The sequence below is a fragment of the Mastomys coucha genome, unplaced genomic scaffold (assembly GCF_008632895.1).
Source record: "Mastomys coucha isolate ucsf_1 unplaced genomic scaffold, UCSF_Mcou_1 pScaffold6, whole genome shotgun sequence".
Taxonomy (NCBI): Eukaryota; Metazoa; Chordata; class Mammalia; order Rodentia; family Muridae; genus Mastomys; species Mastomys coucha.
In genome coordinates this window covers 48,639,076-48,654,347 of record NW_022196912.1, presented here as the reverse complement: position 1 = coordinate 48,654,347, position 15,272 = coordinate 48,639,076, and the positions used below count along the sequence as shown (strand labels likewise).

General features: G+C 44.1%; 1 long non-coding RNA gene and 1 pseudogene across 1 annotated transcript in view; both read left to right on the top strand.

Moving 5' to 3' along the window:
• The window catches only part of LOC116079798, an 18,228-nt gene extending 16,367 nt beyond the window's left edge, over positions 1–1,861 (top strand). The window contains exon 3 of the long non-coding RNA XR_004114156.1: positions 1,785–1,861. This is a non-coding gene — a long non-coding RNA (uncharacterized LOC116079798). The remainder of the gene's footprint in view (positions 1–1,784) is intronic.
• Positions 1,862–14,008: 12,147 nt separating this feature from the next.
• LOC116080998 lies at positions 14,009–14,812 on the top strand (annotated as a pseudogene).
• Positions 14,813–15,272: the final 460 nt, after the last annotated feature.

Here is a 15,272-nt window from a genome sequence, read left to right as displayed (position 1 = left end):
AAAGCAGAGGCCTGGGCTGGTGGCCTGGCTGAGGTGCCCTCTCTCTCTCCCTCTCTCTCTCTCTCTCTCTTTCTCTCTCTCTGCACAGTGCCTTAACTAAAAAGGAGGCAATGTATAAATGAGTTACTTTATTGTAGGAAGGAGAAATATGCTAGTTAAGTAGAGATAAAGGAAAGGAGAGGAAGAAGAGAGAGAGAAAAAGGAGAGGAGGAAAGCAAGAGAACAAAGAGCAGAGAGGAGAGAGAGCAAGAGAGGGAGAGAGCAAGAGTGCAAGAGTACAAGAGTAAGAAAGAGGAAGTAAGAGAAGAAGAGTAAGAGAGCAAGAGTAAGAGGAGTGAGAGAGGGAAGAGCAAGAGAGTGAGGGAGCAAGAGAACAAGAGAGTGAGAGGAAGAGTAGAAGAGTAAGAGAGAGCAAGAGGGAGAGGGGGAAGAGTAAGAGAGTGAGGAGGGGGCAAACCGCCCCTTTTATTGTATGGGGCGTGGCATGTCTGGCTTGTGGTCAGATGACTGTGTGTAGGGTCCAGCTAGAATGCTGGGAGCTTGAGGCATTGTCTGCCTGATAGAACACACACCTCCTGGTCTGCCTGATAGAACACACACCTCCTGAAGGGGCAGCTGTGAGGGGTCTGGGCTGAAATCTGAGTCATCGGTCAAAGGAGCTATCACCAAACTCCTGCCCTCTCTTGTGAACAAATTTACTTTGCTCAGTGGGTCTCTGGGGTTCTCAGGTGGCTGCTCTACTGGACCCTGGCTGTCAGAACTGCTCACTGCCCCACAACCAGCCACACATACCAAGCTACAAGTGTGGACTGTAGGCCTGACAGAAGGTTAGTGTCTGGCAAAGCTGAGTGACAGGGAGATCTTAGTTTAGAAGAGACACTATGGCAGTATAGAACACAAACAGGGAAGATCCCTAGCTGGTATTGCACAATAGCTGGTATGTTCTAACCCTGTTGGTAAGGAGCTCTCAGGCCCCAGTGTGGTAACAATGACCAAGAGCAGGCAGCCACATTGGCAAAACTAGCACAATATTGCATGCAACAGAAACATGAGGTTGAAAAGCAGGAAACCACTGGATCCTGACTGGATTTGTCATGGGTGCATACTCTCCCAGAACATTACTATTTCAATTTTTTTTTGCTTATTTTGTACCAATTTTGCATATGTCAGTTAACACTGGCTGAGTATTTGTGATAATAAACCAGGATTTGTGAATGAAGACAAATCATCCCTGGGGCTGGTAAGCTTAGCAGGTTACCTGCACTGGTAAGCAGCATTAATGTGAACATTGTACAAACCAGTTCTGAACAATTTGTCTCAGAAGTCATTATTCAGAGGACTTCCACATTTTATTGTCTCTAGAAAGCAGAGCCCACAAAGGCCTCTACAGAATGTCCCAGTTTAATATTGTATTATAAAGAAAGCTTTCTCTTGATATTAGGTGAGAAGAGCAGTGTGAAGCAGTTCTGTAGGAGTGGTTTGCTTCTCCTGTTTACCATCTCACAGAGAACTGGGTTCCTGCCAAGGAGAACATGGGGTGTGATAGATTTTCCAGGACAGTGAACAGGGAGGTCAAAGTGCTTTGTTTTAAGCCTACCAGACCGGAAGGCCTGAGGATCTGAACTTTATGTGTGTACAGAGAGGGGCCTGTAGAAATGCTGGTTAGCCCGCCCTCCTGATCTGGCTTCCTAGAATCAGCATGATCTTCTGAGTGGTGTCCCAGCAATTACTAGGAACAGACCACCAAAAGTGATCACTTTCCATGCTGGTTTCTTTCGACACAGAAATCTATAATCTCAGCCACAGCAGCAACAACAGAATCATCGTGGGATGTGTGAAGAGGGGAATGCAGAAATGACAGAGAGGAAACAAGCTGGAAAATACATATGCCAACAACACAGAATGCATCGGAAGTTTGGATAGAGTTGCTTTAGGCAGAAGAAAGGACTTCGCATACTAGCTGGTTTCTAGAAAGTTAATTATAAATGCAATTTTGTCTAATTACTAATGTGCTTTAGGAGATGGTCATTTAAAGGGTCCCTCGGGGTAACCTGCTTTGATCATTTGTTTTGTTTCATAGCTGTGTGTCTTTTACACTCCCACTTTCTGCTTTGTTTTGTGGTGTTCAGTGAATAACCCAAGGCTTCCTCCATGCTAGGCAAGTGCTCTCCACCTGCAGCTCACAGTTTTAAGGCAGAGTTCCGGTGTGAAGCCTAGCCTGGCCTCAAACTCATGATCCTTTTGTTTTAGTGTGCTGAGTGCCATGATCACAGGCATTTGACACAGCACTTGGCAGTCCCCCCACCCACGACTCTTTAAAGTGATAATCATTTTTAATTCTCTTATAAACTAAATAAGTTAGTCTTTACTCTCAAGCAGTTTGCTCGGTTTGTGTTATTGGAGGGAAAGCAAAGGTTTTCATTCTCTGTATTTAAGATACTCTGGGTTATTGTTACTCTTCCCTGTTGTTTTCATCACATGGCCTCGACTTTATGATCAAGGCTGGTAAGCATCTTTATGATATGGCCTGGAAGAATGAGGAGAGGTTAGGAGCACCCCACCACCTCCCTGTGGAAATCTGTCTGTCTGTCTGTCTGTCTATCACCTAATTATCATACTACATTGCCACTTAAATCCTGAAATGTCATCCTAGGCTAGCAGCTCCATGTTTTAAAATGCCAACTCCCTGAAGGATTATTACATTAAATGGTCTATTACAGAATGACACTTTAACGGGAAGTCATCTGATTTTCTTTTTCTGGCAGTGAGACTAATGGAAGTTTTCATGTGCATGTACAAAGAGATGATCTTGGAGTCTGGGCTACAATCCAAGGAAGGTAGGTTTCACTACAAGGCAAAGCTTTGGCTGCCATGGAGTGACATGAGAGCTACTGAATGCCTAGAAATACGGTAGAGAGTCTGCCCGGTGCCGAGGGAAGGGAAAGCAGCGAAACCACAGTAAAGCTAGTGCAGGTAGCAGCGTGGTTGTTGACCATCTGTAAAGAGAGACTGGATACCCCACACCTTCTTTGCAACATTAATTAATTAATTGTTTTTTGAGACAGGGTCTATGTGTAGCTCTGGCTTTTCTACTGGAGCTCTCTGTATAGACCAGGCAGTCCCCAAACTCAGAGCCTCCCAAGTTCTGGGATTAAAAGCATGCACCACCATCACCTGGCCTTTGTAACATTTATTAGCCAACCATTCATATACACCAGGCACCTTGATAAGCCCTGATTATACAAGAAGAAGCACAATATTGTCCTTGTTCTACAACAGTTTACATCCTTTAGGATATAGGAATAGGCCAATAATAACAATAAAAGAGAGTCATTGTCAAGTAGTGGTAGACACAACGGAGAACAGAGAACACACTGTTTTCTGTTTTCTGATCTATAATTTAATTGCCCTTAAAAGTCTGTGGTAAAACAGATGAATTAACAAGGGCTGCAGACTTCACAGTGTATGTAATCCAATTCTGTTAACTGGGGAGATTCTTGGAATAACTCTGTGAGTCTCTCAGGCCTTTGAAATTCTACAGATTCCGAATCCTCCACAAGGAATTGCTACCTGTGGGTTTGATCGTGAGACCTATCTTCTCAGCCCAGCATCATACCTATGCTTCTGCTACATTTCCCAGCATTTCAGTATCAAGAACTCTAGGTCAAAGGAAAAGAAGAAAGAGAAAAGTAGTTGGTTTTGGCATAGCTAGTGACTAGGAGAGAGGGGAAGAAGGGATATGACCAGACCCTGGAAAAAATTAACCAGAAAACTGTTCAGAAATCTCCCTCACCTGGTGATCAGTAGAGGAGACAGTCCAGAGTGGCTCCTGAAGTAAGAGTGAAGTGTTGTTTTCTGAGGTTTTAGGGTCAATGCCTGGGCTTTGGAGACTCAGTCACCACTTGTCTTCAATATGCAAGTGATGTGGAAGAGCATAGAAAGGCAGTTATTTGGTGTGGCCACACTGAGAAGAGGAATGAGGTCCACTGACACGTTTCCCACACACTTACTTGATCTTTAGAGTCTTAACTAAGGTTTAGGTTTAAATAAGGGCAAGAGCTATGCTAACTAAGTGGTCCCAGTCACAGTGTGATTCCTCCCATTACTGATCCCCCTTTGATTGCTTCTATCCTCATGGCATCTGATTTGTTATTCGATCTATCTAAAATCTTATGTGGGGAGACAAGTTTGTCCCTTGGCTGGTGCAAGGGCTTCAGTCCACTATATGTTTGCTAGGAAATTTTTAGTTCTTTGGAGTCTTGATTGCATGAATGTATCTCTTTAAAATCATTATCTCTTGTGAGGAAGCTACAGTGTGGGAACCCTGAGTACAAAACTGCAACCTGTGTCCTTAAGATGTGATTCTACTTAGTGTTAAGGACTAGTGAAATGTCTGTGATAGGCTAAAAGCACAGTCCCAGACATTCCTTTATGAAAGCATATGATTAACTAAACATTAAAAGGCAAAGTTAGGTAGATGACTTGCTATCCTATTGCTTGTTTTATTGGATTTTGGGTTCAATTATTGGGTATTTGTCTCCCTATATAGCCCAGGATGGCCTTGAATTCAGGATCTTCTTGTCTTCGATTCCCTTGAAGTAGGATTGCAGGCAAATAACACCACACTTGGTTTGACTTATTTTTTTTTATATTACAAGGATAATTATGCCAGCATTAGTAGAACACCGAGGATTAATATAAAGTAAGTTTTGGATTATTCTCACCTGCCTACTAATGAAAATGGGACATAAAAGAAGATAAAACTGTATTCTTCTCTCTTAGTAGCTCAGTTTTTATCAGTATCCCTTTGAGGGCAACATATTCTATTCTCCCACATCCCAAAGTATTCTTCATGTGATCTGGCTTAGGTTTGAGTGTGTGGTCTAGGCTCAATTAATCTGCAGTGACTAGTTTATGGAAGAACATGTAATATGAGTTGAGCCAGCAGAAATATTTGGGAATTTTATCAGCTCTTCAGAAAAGTAGCCCTTTCTGTGGGTTCCTAGTATAATTCTCTAGAGGTCTGAAGCAGCTAGAAATCATCTTGCTACTTGCAAGAGAGAGCCAGTCAGCTAAGTGGGGGAATATGGAGCCTGAAAAGTCTACCTCCTATTGCCAGGCAGGACTTCCAGTGGAGGGAGAGAGACACCAACTCACCCACAAAACCTTCAACCCCAAATTTGTTTTGCCTTCAAGAAATTTAGGGATAAAGATGGAACAGAAATTGAAGAAATGGCCAACTAATAACTGGCCCAACTTGAGACCCATCCCACGACACTATTAATGGTACTCTGCTATGCTTGCAGTCAGGAGTCCTGTATAGTTGTCTTCTGAAAGGCTTCATCCAGCAGCTGATGGAAACAGATGCAGATACCCACAGCTAAACAATGGCAGAACTTGGGGAGTCTTGTGGAACAATGAGAGGAAGAAATGAGAGAGCCAGAGGGGTCAAGGCAACCACAAGAAGACCTACAGAGTCAATTAACTTCTGCCCATGGGGGCTCTTAAAGACTGAACCAACAAACAAAGAGCACACAGGGGCTGTACCTAGGCCCCTTACACATATGTAGCAGATATACAGCTTGTTCTGTCTCTCACTTTGTTGTGGGCCTTTGGATCTCTTTCCCATAACTGCCTGCCTTGTCTGGCCTTAGTAGGAGAGGGTGTATTTAGTCCTGCTTCGACTTAATGTTGCCAAGATGGGTGGTGGCTACCCACTGGGGGCTTCCCCTTCTCTTAGGAGAGAAGGGGGAAATGGGGGGACAGGTTGTAAGAGTGGGACTGGGAGAAGAGGAAGGAAGGGGACTTCGATCAGGCTGTAAAGTGAATAAATAAATTAATGAAGAAAAAGGTGAGAGAGCCATCTTGGAGATAAAACCAAGTAGAGGCAAGAAGTACTAGAAAGGATAGAAGGGTAAAGGATGGGCCCTACAGACACTTCTACTAGTTGTAAGAGATCTCTGTATGGATGAAACCGGGTAGAAGGACAGAGTACCAGTCTTTGAAGAAGTGAATATGCCTGTGCCTCACCAAAGAATGGGTTGCCTTTGTCAGAAGAAGCTGAGCTTTTTCAGGAAATTTGTAGCGATGGGAGTGATGCTAGCAAAGGAAGTGCTGGGACCTGAAATTCAGTACCCTGAGTAAGCTCAGGATTGGCATATGCCCGTCCATCTCTCTGAAGCCTGCTTGTGTTTTCTGATGTTAGCCTGAATTGCTAGTTCACCTGGAAGAAGATACATATTTTTTAAAAATTAGGAATCAGGACTGGAGAGATTGCTCAGTGGTTATGAGTCTTTGTTGTTCTTGCAGAGGATCTGGGTTCAGTTCCCAGCATCCACATGGTGACTCAACCACCTTTAACCCCATGCATGTGGTACATATACATGATATGGATACAGGTCCCCAGGCCTTAGCACAACTAACACCATATTAGAGGTACCATTCTGACCTTAAAGCCCAGGCCCCAGCACCTGCAAAAACAGGAACAGAGACCTAATCCATCAAAGACCTAGTTTCCTAAAGCTGAGCGTTCATTTACATGTAGCCCAAGGATGAGAGGGGTGAGCCTAAGGGAATGTTACAGGTGTGAAAATGGAGAGATGCAAAATAATGGCTACAGCTATACTATCCATGATACAAAAACCCAAAGACAGAGAATGCCCAAGAACAGGAAAAAGGATACATTGTGACACATTTTTACAACTAAGTGTTACATGGCAATAAAAATAAATGAATTGTACAAATTCACAAGAGTGTGGCTGAGCCTAGCAATTAAGCAATAAACAGTAAATGGAAAAATAAGTATCTCAAATTTATACATAGATTTTATAGACTTAAAACAATGAATAATAAAAATATAGAAACACATATGAATACAATGCTATATATTTTTTAAAGTAAAGGAATTCTGAATGGTTTCCTTGGATGAGGAATAAGATGTAGGGGTCAGATGTAGCCATTGGAGGGTATGTCAAGAATATATCTTTTGCTCTGTAGGCTAGGCTTATAAGCACTCCGAAAAGATTAATAATTATGTAAAATCCTAGGTCTAAGCATAAACAGCCTGGATTCTGGAGGAAACTGAGGCTGATGCTTCATTGGGACTGAAAACTCAGAGCAGAGACAGTGAAGGATGAGTAGGGTGACGTGGGAAGCAGAAAGCAGTGTCCAGGGCTGCTTACTTCACAGAGAGCATGGAAGAGATAGGGCTCAGAAGTGGGCAGTGTCTGAGAGTCCTTGGGAGAGGAGGGAAATTGTCAGGCTGTGTCTCTAACAGGAAGGTAAAGTCCTAGAGGAGCCACTTCTGGGTGCTTGTCAGCTTGCTCTGAATGGCAGTTGAGGAAACAAGGCTTGTGTTGGGTTTCTACTGAGTCTGGAACCAGTGGAAGATGTTAGGATTGCATAGCCTGCGTCTTACCCCAATTACCAGCTATAGCAGGGGAAAGTCCTGGCTTTCCAAGCAAGACTGCTCATCCCAGTTGGGCTTAGTTCATACTGTGAGAGCAGCTGAGCCAACACTGAGCAGAACATCCAAGCCAGAATAGCCTCGGGGACAAGACACACCATTTATGAGCAAAAGCTGGGGCAGCAGAGCCAGGTTTAAATTCCTGTGTGAACTCAGAAGAATTCCCTAATTTTCATAGTTACTGCTATGGAAATTTCAAAGGTTGTCTGGGGAACTAGGAAAGAGAGAATGACATAACACAACCAGCAGATCTTTGGTACCTACTAAGTGCTGGAAGAAAAGCTTTTACTCCTCCTCCATCCTCCTGCCTGCCATGGTGAACACTTTGAGACATTGTTGGAGAGTGGGGTGAGCAGGGCCTAACTCACTCCATCTTCTCATCCCTTCACCCTCTTTTCCTCACCCAGAGTAGCTCCGGGGAACTGACCCCATACTATAGGACAAAAGAGAGAAGGATACATTTTCTTCCTTTTTGTTTTTATCTTTGGCTTTTTTTTTTCAAGACAGGGTTTCTCTGTGTAGCCCTAGATGTCCTGGAACTCACTCTGTAGACCAGGCTGGCCTCGAACTCAGAAATCTGCCTGCCTCTGCCTCCCAAGTGCTGGGATTAAAGGTGTGCACCACCACTGCCCAGGCATTTTCTCCCTTCTTAGCAGCAGGCTATTGTCTCTGCTGTTGGTATGAGTGACATTCCAGATGAAGCCAGGTACTTCAAGCTGGCAGGTGATTTAGCTCTTCAAATAACTATCAAATATTTATTCTGTGTTGGGGCAGAGCTCGCCCAGCAGGATGAAGGTACCTTTGCCCTTATGTTAAATATAAGGCCATGATGGCAGGCTTCCAATTTGTTTCAAAGATGTGTTTGCTCCCTTAAGACTTGCTATTGGGGCCACCTGTTCACTTGGTCATTCCCTTATGTGGTTAGAGTGCCACAGAGGGAGCCCAGGTCAGCCAGACACCTTGGTAGCTTGTGGGATTTACTTTAATTCAGAATTGCTTCTCTTTGTTGGTTGGTTAGGAATATCCATTTCAAGGACTAGGAAATGGCCCCTTAGGTAAAAGATCTGAGAAAAAGGCCAGGCAAGGTGATGTACACCTGTAACTCCAGCACCGCTGAGCAGGGGCAAAAGGCTTCAGGAAGCATAGCAGATGGCCAGTCTAGCCGAAATGGTAAGCCTTGAGCCTTGTCTCAGAAAGTCAGGTGGGGAGTGATACAGGAAAGGTAATTGATGTTAAACTCTGGTCTCTACATGTGTACTCATGAGTTAGTCTTCAGTCCTAGGAAACATGCCTATGTCCATTTCCCAGTTTGCCTGTCTTATCTGGCTGTGTGCCCTATCTTGACAATGTCAGCATTGGTTCTTAAGATTGAGTACTTACCAGGGATGAAATACTCTCACACTGCTCTATGGTGCTGAGATGTGTGGTAGAGTGTACTGGAGTTTTGCGTTTTAGAGACATTGATGAGTATTTGCAATTTTCTTTCCTTGTTCTTATTTGGCTTTTTAATGTAGGAGTAAATTGAAGGTAGGTGCCGGCTGCTGCCAGAACCAAGCCCTCAGAAGGGTTCTCTTTATGTCAGATGCCTTTCACCCTTGCTCAACCTCGTGGTATTCCTCCTCAGACTCATGTGGAGGTTGGAACAATCCCAATGCTGGCTTACTTTTCCTTCTTTGAGCTAATTCCATGACCTTAAGATGCAGAAAATTCAGGAAGGATGGCACACTCCTTATATTCAGTTCTCCTGCTCCTGGCTCACTTCCCATGTCCAAAGATACTGGAAACCTTGATTATTTTCCAAGTGGGCAGAATTCAGAAGAGCAAGAAGTGATTTAAAGATTTTTGTACTGCTGTGCAAAATTAATGCTTTTAAAATTACCTTGGCCTGTTCTCCCAAACACTATGCATGCATGCATGCATGCACACGCGTGCAGACACACACACACACACACACCAGATGTATGTATACACATGCACACCAACACATAGAGACACATGTATGATTGCATGCATACATGTGCACAAAAACATATGCAGGAACACACACATGTTCTTGCTCCTTTCCTCTCTCCCTCTTCTACATCTTCCTCCCTCCCTTCTCTCTCTCTCTCACTTTTTGTTAGATGGATCTCTCTGTATCCCCCAAGCCATAGTCTTTAGAGTACTAGCTCTAGATTATAGGTGTATACCACCATGCCAAATACCTCTTGAATAAAAAGTCTGGAATTCTGCTAACAGAATTTCTATTATTTAGCTAAATTTTAATTGCTTTTCAAAGATCAATACACTGGAGAGCCACTGTGGGTTTATTTTTATATTTCTGCTGGTGTAAGTGTATCTGTGTACATGCATGAATGTGCATGTGGAGGCCAGATGCCAATGTCTGTTTTATTTGCCTCTACCACTCTCTACCCGAGACTGTGTCTCACTGAATCAGGGACTCACCAGCTTTGTTGGACCGAATGGTTGGCAGGCTGCAGGGATCTGCCCTGGGTGGCTGCAATAGGGTTACAGACATGCATGAGCAAACTGTTTCATGAGGTTTTTTTCATGAGTTTGTTTCATGAGTTCTTGGGGTCCAAACTCAGGTCCTTATGTTTGAACACTTAACAGACTGAGCTGTCACCCAGACCTGAGGAACAGTGGCCAGTGTTTTAAACTGTCCTAAGTCATATAGGATTTTTGTTTGGGTTAAAGTTTATTAGCTATTTGAAAATTTTAGGGTATGAGTGTTTTCTTCCATGTGTCCTCAGAAGCAGAAGGAGGGTGTTGGATCTCCTGGAGCAGGAGTTACAGGTGGTTGTGTGCCTTCATGTGGGTGCTGGGAGCTGAACCTGTGTCCTTTGTCAGGGCACCAGGTGCTCTTCACAACTAAGCCATCTCTCCAGCTTAGTTGAGATCATGGATGTTTTTAATATAAACAAATGTTCAGCAGTGGCGGCTGTAAGGACAACTGAGAAATTGTGTGGGTCTTTGGCTCAGGACCCAGAGAGAGTGCTCACTAGGTAGGAGTTATCCTGGGCCTGCACACAAGTGGTTAGTGATATTTTTGATATTGAATCTCACACTACTTTCTTGTAGAAGTAGTTGCTGATTTCCAATCAAATTAGCAGTGTTCGTTTATGTAGGATATGGAAATAAGCAGAAGTTAGAGGCCAGCAAGAAATAAAATACCAGAAAAATATTCAACAAAAAGATATTTCAGTTAAGTACTAAAAACTCATGAGAGCCCAGAATCAGGGCTCCCCAAGAGAAATCCCTACAAAATGTTCTTCTCTATGACATTAGTCTACCTTCATGAAGACTGTCATTTATGAAAGTCAGTACCTTTCAAGTTAAGATGTCTCCAAGTTAATGTGAGATTGTATAATAAAGAGTTCCCAAATCAAGTAATTGTGTGGCTCCCCCTTAGTCAGATGCCTCACTCCCGTGGGTCCCTCAGAAGGTCCAGGCTTCTTTTGAGCTGCAGGTTAAAGGCCTGAGAGTTGAACTGTGTTTTCTTTCCTTTCTAGTCTTGGAGAATGCATTTATCTCCAGTCAGTTGGTTCAGAACCAACTTAACTTAGAAAATGTTGAGAATTAGATGTGAGTATATACTGTGGTTCTTTTAAGTCTGGAGAGCAATGTTGCATGCATCCCTGCACAGAGCCTTCCGGTAACCCACAAGGCAGCATTATTTGTACTTTTTAAGAAACCACAGTTTTAAAACTTGCAGAAATCAGTTCAGAGAGATGATGTGACTTAGCTAAGTTCACACACAGAGAGGGAATGGGTCTATGGAAATCCTGCTGCTCTACAGTTCACATCATTCCTGAAGAGACACCATTTGCCTGCCACACTCCTCATGCCCTTACAAACAACAGTGCTGACCGCAACCAATAACATAAGATATTCACAAGATGCCAGGCATACACTGAGTTCTCCCACCAATGATTTAATGATTCAGGCTTTATAATAAACATCATCTGTGGTTGAGTAAACTGATCTCAGATTTGGCAAGTTTCAGAGAGGTCAGGCATGCTGTTTAAGGTTGCATTGTCAATATTCAAATCTACCATTATTTGGTTTCTGTATGTGAACATACTCGTCTCTATGACCCTGCCAGGCCCCTTGGTGTCTCTTCCAAGGTTTTCATTTTCCCCTAAATGGGAGATTCACATAGTAGAAACACACAGAGTGTTATCAAAAACCATGGGCACCAGGTGGGTGGTTGTGGTGCATACCTTTGATCCCATTACTTGGGAGGCAGAGGCAGGTGGATTTCTTTGCGTTCAAGGCCAGCCTGATCTACAGAGAGAACTCCAGCACTTCCAGGGCTACACACACACACACACACACACACACACACACACACACACACACACAAAGTCCACATTAAATAAAGTTATGTGTTTCTCCCTCTTTGTTCACCTCTCTTTTGTTATAAGAACCACGAGCCTTGAACCTAGGGAGAAAGAGAAAAAAAAAAACCCTCATTTTCTTCTGCCATTAACGCTGCATTAGTCAGAAGAGACATGTTGAGTATTGGTCTTCTGTTATGCATCATAATGCTTAATATTGGCCCTCAAGATCTAGTTGCCTCAGGGACGAGAGAATCCTCATGTACACCAAGTGATGCTATGTAATCTCCTTTCTTAATTTAAAACTATTGGTTAAATAAAGAGGCTTACAGCCTATGGATAGGCAGAGAGAGGTAGGTGGGGCTTCGGTTCCTGGGGCTTGGTGTCTGAGGAGAGGACAGTGAGGAGAGGAGAGTGGAAAGAGAGGAAGAGCCATGTGGTAAGGAATCCTGAAAACTGGCCATGAGGGTTGGCCAGTTAGAGTAAGAACAGCCCAGGAGGAACATGGCAAGTTGTATCTTTGGGTTATTGACAGGAAAGTAGATACTAATAGCTTAGAGGGTAGATATCTGCCTAGCTCTGATGCTGATTAAGAATTATTATAAATATAAACATCTTACGTCTTTTATGTGGTAACTAAATGATCAAAGGCTAGAGTAGAAACTCCTGATTGAGATTAAATATTTACTACAACAGGGACATAGTGCCTAGAGGGAAAAAAAATGAGTAAAATCCAAAGACCTGAAGATATCAGAGTCTGTATCCTAAATGCCTTCCAAAGACTAGTGTGTTGAGGCCTGCCCCACCCCCCAGGGTGGCACAAAGAGGAGTGGAAACTTTAGGGGGTTGTACCTACAGGTGTCTTTGCAGCATTGAGGAATGTCCTTAGAGGGGAGGATGGAATTCCAAACCCTTCATCTCCTTTCTTGCTGGTCACGAAGTAAATGGCTTGACTCTGCCACATCCTCCCCTGGAGTGTACTGCTTTACCTCAGGTGTGAGCAATAGAGCCACTCATAGCCTGAATACTGTGAGCCAAAGCAGTCCTCTCCTTATTAAGTTGGTAATTTCAAGTATCTGTTGTAGTAATTGGGAAAAAAGATGGCTAACACTGTGTGCCTTACTAGTAATGACTCAGAGAGCAACAGCTCAGTATCTTCACATGCTCAGATTATTGAAGCCTTCCTTCTGTGAAGGCTGCAGTCTGTACCAACCTTGGCAGCCCAGATCAGAACTGGGGAGCCCCTTTGGCTGCTTACAAAAGCTCCTGCACTACGTGAAACTTAAAAGATACAAGTTTGAGGTAAAGGCCTACAGTATGATGGTGATTTGAATGGGAATGGCGCCATAGGCTCATAGATTTGAATGCTTGGTCATCAGGCACTTTTTGGAGATGTGGCTTTCTTGGAGTTGGTGTGGCCTTGTTGGAGGAAGTGTGTCACTAGGGGTGTGCTTTGAGGTTTCAAATGCTCAAGCCAGGTCCGGTGTCTTTTTCTCTCCTTGCTGCCTGCTGATCCAGATGTAGAATTCTCTGCTCCTTCTCCAGCACCATATCTGCCTGCACACTATGCTGCTTCCCACAATGATGATAATGGACTAAAAACTCTGAAACTGTAAGCCAGCCCCAATTAAATGTTTTACTTTATAAGCATTGCCATGGTCACGGTGTCTCTTCATAGCAACAGACACCCTAAGACAAAGTACACAGATGCACATTAAGTACATGTACATAATACTGCTTAGGGTTTTGCCTCCACTAAAAGTAAGAAAAATAAACTAGGTGGTGGTGGTGCACGCCTTTAATCCCAGTACTTGGGAGGCAGAGGCAGGTGTATCTCTGAGTTTGAGGCCAGTTTGGTTTACAGAGTGGACTGCCAGGGTTACACAGAGAAACCCTGTCTCGAAAAACAAACAAAACCCCAAACCGCCCCCAAACCAACCAACCAACCAAACAACAACAACAAAAAACCCACCCAATTTTTAAAAAAGCAAAAAAATAAAAAAGCCATCTTTGAAAGATAATTTCAACTCCAAGCCCTAACAGGCACTGCTCTGCCAGGCTGTCTTCCTCTCTGTCCTCCCTCTCCCAGCGCCCCTCCCCTGTGGCTCCCAGTCTTAATGCCTAAGCAGCTTGGTTTACTGCTGCTGCTACTGTAGCAATAGGTGACACTAGTCAAACGCATTTACTGAAAGAGTAGGAGAAGATGGCCACTCTGAATCGTACCAACTCTAATACAGAGTCACCAGCAGCCCCAGAGGACATGAAGACCCCTGAGGGTCTGCGGAGCTTCCAGGTAGCCCCTGAGCCTCATGACTTTGGTGGTTCTGATTCACTCAGAGAAAGAAGAAATTGATTGCCTCACCTGGTAGTGGCTCAGTTTGTAACAATAGGGGTTTTTGGACCAAGATCCCAGGGGTCTGTCTGTGGAGATGGTGCCAGTCCTTAGGCAGCCATCGAAGCACAAGTGGCTCTGCTGGCCCTACTTGGAGCTGAGCTGTGCTTAGAAGCAGCAACAACATGAGAGGCAGAGCTGGAGAGCCTCCCACGTCTGGGAGGAGATGTTCACCAAAGGCCAGCCCCTGTTACCCTACAACAAGCACCCAGTTCCTCATGAACGACTATGACAGAGCCTCACCAGGATGTGCTCCATGGACTCTCTCACCCGGGCTCCAGTGGAGAGAATGGAGCAGGGGACAGTGATGGGCGTGGGAGTCCCGGCAAAGGGACTTCTCTGTGGCATATGAGCGGTTACCATCCTGAGAGTCTTCAAGGCCACAGCAAGCAGGAGCTGATGTACTGGCACAGGCTGAGACTCTCAGAAGCCGCAGGATGCAGCCCCAGGGAACCATGTCAACAGGTGGAGGAGCAGGCTGCTGAGGGGGAGACTCCAGACTGCAAACCAGTGGCTTTTCGGCAAGGAAATGAGACAGGAAACCAAGAGAGCAGCTGTGACCAGGAAAAGCCAGCCCCAGAAGTGACCCCAGGTCTAAGTATTTTTTTTTTTTAAGAAAAATATATACTTTAATTTTAAAAATAGTTTTTGACTTTTTTTTTAATGAAGTAGTTTTCATGAGTTGAAGCTGAGCCCTATGAAAACATCATAGGTATTTTGGAAGAGGCTAGGCAAACAACAGAATCTGAAATGACTTGAGTCATTTCTCTAGAAACTCATGACGCTGGTGAACGCAGCTTGGCTAAGGTGGACAAAGTCTGCAGAGTTAATGTAACTTTTGTTTCTGTAAAAAAATATGCCCACATCCCACAATCTACGATACCACCTCCAGCACCTGTGTTCTCTGGTCTTGAAGGAAGCATGAAGCAGCTTCTAAGTACTTTAAAGCAGCCCTCCCTCCCCTGCCCCCAGGGGGAGCCGAGGTCCACTGCAGACCTTGGAGAACTAGCTCAGAGGCACTGTGATAGTTCCTTCCACACAGACAGTGAACTTGTATGGAGAAGAGTATAAGCTG